Here is a 4,829-nt window from a genome sequence, read left to right on the forward strand (position 1 = left end):
ACTGTGCTTTTCTGGAGATTATTTGCTATGCCCTGGAAAGACCTTCACGACTTCAAATCAACTCTAGTATCTGTCTGTTTCAAGATATTTTTCAACTGTTTTAAGCATTCGACAGATATTACAAGAGAATTACTCTAATCGCTACCACCATTGCTACTGATATTAAATTATTGTTGCAATGGGCACTGACTTCCTGTTTCAACATCCATCACATCATCTCTATGAAGCTGCATTTTTCCCCCCACTATGACATCTACCTATTTTGTTTGATCCCAGTGCCCAGCTGAAGCATGAAAATTGGCCCTGGATATCTTCTACCCAGGAATACTGAATGGTACAATTTTCGTACTATATATGAATTGATTTCTGCTGCACTGCACTAACAAGGCTATAGATTTTCTTTCATAACAAGATCCTCACTCAGATTGAACATAAAAACATACAATCGATCAGGGGTGGGCTTCAAAAAATTTAGCAAGGGGTTCTCTGCCCAGTTTCTGCATGGGCATGGCCATGGTGGGCGTGGCCTAGTCGGCCTCTTGCACCATGTGGGGGAGGGAGCATTTTTGTCCTCCCCGGGCTCCAGATACTTTCCCCGAGCCTCCGAGAGTGCAAAAACAGCCTCCCCAAGCTCCAGAGGCCCTCTGGAGGCTGGAAACAGGCCCATTTCCGGCCTTCTCAAACTTCCGGTAGGCCCGTTTTTCCCCTCCCTGAGCTTCCATGTGTGCCCTGCACTTACCTGTATCCAAAACGGGCCGCATTGGGACTCCTGGGAGGGGTGGGGCAGGTTGGGTGGGGCCAGCCAGGAGTGGGATTTGGGGGTTCTCCAAACTGCACAAATCTTAGCTAGAGGTTCTCCCAAACCCCTGCGAACCCCCAGCAGCCCCACACCTACAATCGATTAAGCGATGATGGCTGCATTTCGGGGTGAGATCTCGCCTCTCGTCCATTTTTTCCCGATTCAATATTTCTAAAGCCTAGAAATTAAATGTAGATTTCCATACGATTTGTCACATACAAAATGCATGCCTTGAACAGGCTTAAAATGGCTTTATGAGCCTGCTGCCAGCCGGCTGCCTGTAATTTGGCAGATCGAATTTTACCAGGCTCAAGGTTGACTCAGCCTTCCATCCTTCTGAGGTGGGCAAAATGAGGACCCAGATTGTTGGGGGCAATAGGCGGACTCTGTAAACTGCTTAGAGAGGGCTGTAAAGCACCATAAAGCAGTATATAAGTCTAAGTGCTATTGCCCTTCCTTCCTTTTCATTCCCTTCCTTTTCATTCCCTTCCTTTTTTCCTTCCTTCCTTCCTTCCTTCCTTCCTTCTATCCATCCATCCATCCATCCATCCATCTATCCATCCATCTATCCATCCATGTTGGCACAATGGTTACAATGCAGTATTGCAGGCTAACTCTGCCGATTGCCAGCAGTTCGATCCTGACCGGTTCAAGGTTGACTCAGCCTTCCATCCTTCTGAGGTGGGCAAAATGAGGACCCAGATTGTTGGGGGCAATAGGTGGACTCTGTAAACTGCTTAGAGAGGGCTGTAAAGCACCATAAAGCAGTATATAAGTCTAAGTGCTATTGCCCTTCCTTCCTTTTCATTCCCTTCCTTTTCATTCCCTTCCTTTTCATTCCCTTCCTTTTTTCCTTCCTTCCTTCCTTCCTTCCTTCTATCCATCCATCCATCCATCTATCCATCCATCTATCCATCCATGTTGGCACAATGGTTACAATGCAGTATTGCAGGCTAACTCTGCCGATTGCCAGCAGTTCGATCCTGACCAGTTCAAGGTTGACTCAGCCTTCCATCCTTCTGAGGTGGGCAAAATGAGGACCCAGATTGTTGGGGGCAATAGGTGGACTCTGTAAACTGCTTAGTGAGGGCTGTAAAGCACCGTAAAGTGGCATATAAATGCTATTGCCCTTTCTTCCTTTTCATTCCCTTCCTTTTCGTTTCCTTCCTTCCTTCCTTCCTTCCTTCCTTCCTTCCTTCCTTCCTTCCTTCCTTCCTTCCTTCCTTCCTTCCTTCTGTGTTGGCACAGTGGTTAGAATGCAGTATTGCAGGCTAACTCTGCCAATTGCCAGCAGTTCAATCCTAGCCGGCTCAAGATTGACTCAGCTTTCTATCCTTCCGAGGTGGGTAAAATGAGGACCCAGATTGTTGGGGCCAATAGGCTGACTCTGTAAACCGCTTAGAGAGGGCTGTAAAGAACTGTGAAGCGATACATGTCTAAGTGCTGTAGTTATTGTAGAAAGTTAGCACCCTCCCCTCTCCTAGAAGAGTGAAATATTTTGAGAAATATTAAAAAAAAAAACAGAATATTATATTTCCCCGGATGAGAAACTGAGAAACATGTTCTTGGAGACAGAAAGCACCCCCCACCTTCCTTGATGGCCCTCAGCAGATGTCAGTACTTAAGAGATAGAGCTTATTGAGATCTAGGTAGCTCTATTTATAAGCAAATTCCCTGCAGTAAGGTCTGAACAACGGTAGGATTAGCCCCTCAGCCACAATAGGAATTGCCCAACAAGCCCCTTCATTGCATCAGCAGACCAAGCTTCAACCAAGCTTGGCTCAGACAATTTACAGAGCCAGCTATGACCCTTACAGCAGCCAATAAAATACATGTGTTCTTGCACAGGAACAGGGAGCTCAAGTTCAAAGACCAATAGAAGGTATAAATACCCCTCACTCTCAACTCCATGCGGTCAGCTGCCCAGAACCTCAAACCCATGTGGTTCTGTTAATCAATAAATGGACCCTTTTTCCAATCAGCCTCCAGCCTCCATTTTGTCTCCACTGCCTTTCTCCTGGCCTGGAACTGAACCAGATGGATATTTTCCCCCAACACTATTTATAGGTTGCACCCTCCTTGCGGGGGTCGCTTTGGGGACCTCTTCACTATAGAGGCCCCCCAACTGTTACAGATCCTCTGTCTACAGCAGTGGTCACCAACTGGTGGTCCGTGGACCACTGATGGTCCGCAAGAAAATTATTTGTATTTTTAGTGCAATATAAAAAATGCAAATAATTTTTCTGCAGAGCACCAAAATTTTCTTGTGGACCACCAGTTGGTGACCACTGCTGTAGACAGAGGATCCATAACAGTTTTCAAACTACAGCCTCTGGGACAGATACATGCAATGAACATTTGTGTTGCTGCAGAGAGTCTCCCCCATCTTTTAGTCAATCCAAGTCTTTAGCCATTCAAATCAGTCCGGAGTTACAGAAATCTTCCTACCATACAAAACAGCAGTAGGTAATAAACAGCAATTCAACGCTGGTAACAAATCACGATGGTAGCAGATCCATCCACGATGAGAGCTTCTTCAACAATGATGAGAGCAGGTCCAACAATGATGAGAGCAGGTCCAACAGTTCCAACAATGACTATAGCTCGGCTCCCTTCTTATATACAGTTTACACTAGTAATTATCCACTTAAGATAAGCGAAGTCAGCAGTGTAATGACTCAACAGTACAATTAGGATAATTGCAGTCAGCAGTCAGTCAGCAGTCATTAGTCATTACAATGACTCAGCAGTACAATTACTCAGCATTACATCTTAAAGTTACAGAATATATTTAAAGTTATAGAACTCATATATTGCCTGGACAACCTGTTAGGCTTACACCATATCCTAACAATATCACACTAGTCATTCAAACCCAGCAAATTAATAAATCTTTTTAGAAAAACACTACTCTGTTTTTTTAAAAAAGCTTAGCTATGCAACATATTCAAGCATTCGTTTGTGTGTGTGTTTGTGTCCCTTTGTTGTGGTGCTTCAGGAATACAAGAAGGCAGTCCTGAAATTATGGTGGGAAGAATGCAAAAGTGTGCGTGTGTCTTTATTACAGCATAAGGCACTAGTCCAGGGGTCTGCAACCTGCGGCTCTGGAGCCGCATGTGGCTCTTTCATCCCTCGGCTGCGGCTCCCTGTCACTCAAAATATACATCACAACCGCCTATGTGTGACACCAGCCGAGACGTGCAAGCCACTTAAAGAGACTAGAAGCATTTGAAATATGGAATTTACAGACGGCTGTTACATATAAACTGGGTTGACAAAATCAGAAATGAGAAGGTGATAAGCCTCCTGGGAAAGCCCAGGGAAATCATCAAAACCATAAAAAAGCGAAAGTTAGAATATTTCAGACATGTGATGCGACATCTGGCAAAATATGGCATCCTTCACTTAATCCTCCAGGGAAAGATTGAAGGCAAACGAAGTCCAGGCAGAAGAAGAACAGCATGGCTTCAAAATCTAAGGGACCGGTTTGGACAAAACTCAGCAGCACTTTTTCATGCGGCTGTTGATAAAAATAGGATTGCCAACATGATTGCCAATGTCCGATGACAGATATGGCACAAGAAGAAGAAAAAGGAGATTACATGCAGATTTAAATACCATGAAAAGAGTCCATGCCTTGCACAGACTTAAACTGGCTTAATGGGTGCATCCTCTCTGTAGAGAGCCTTCAGAGACCTCCTCACTATACAGGCACCCAGACCCTTAAGGATCCTATGTCCATAGCATTCCCAGAAACCTTTGTTCCTAAAAGGAGAAATGCAATAAGCAAAGTTATACCTCTGGTGCTTACTTTAGTTTACTGGTTTAGTTTAGTTTAGCTTACTTTATTGTCATTGCACCTCGTACAAGGAAATTAAATGCCATCTTCAGTGTGCATTGTAACTATAAAAATAAAACACAAACACACAGCCTTCACATTCTATACAATTGAACTGAAAACCTCCGATATTCCATTAGTATTGCACTATACAGTAGAATTCAATATAGTTACTGCTCTGGGATAGAAGCT

This window comes from Pantherophis guttatus, chromosome 7, assembly GCF_059756535.1.
Source record: "Pantherophis guttatus breed Tessera chromosome 7, ASM5975653v1, whole genome shotgun sequence".
NCBI classification, from domain to species: Eukaryota; Metazoa; Chordata; class Lepidosauria; order Squamata; family Colubridae; genus Pantherophis; species Pantherophis guttatus.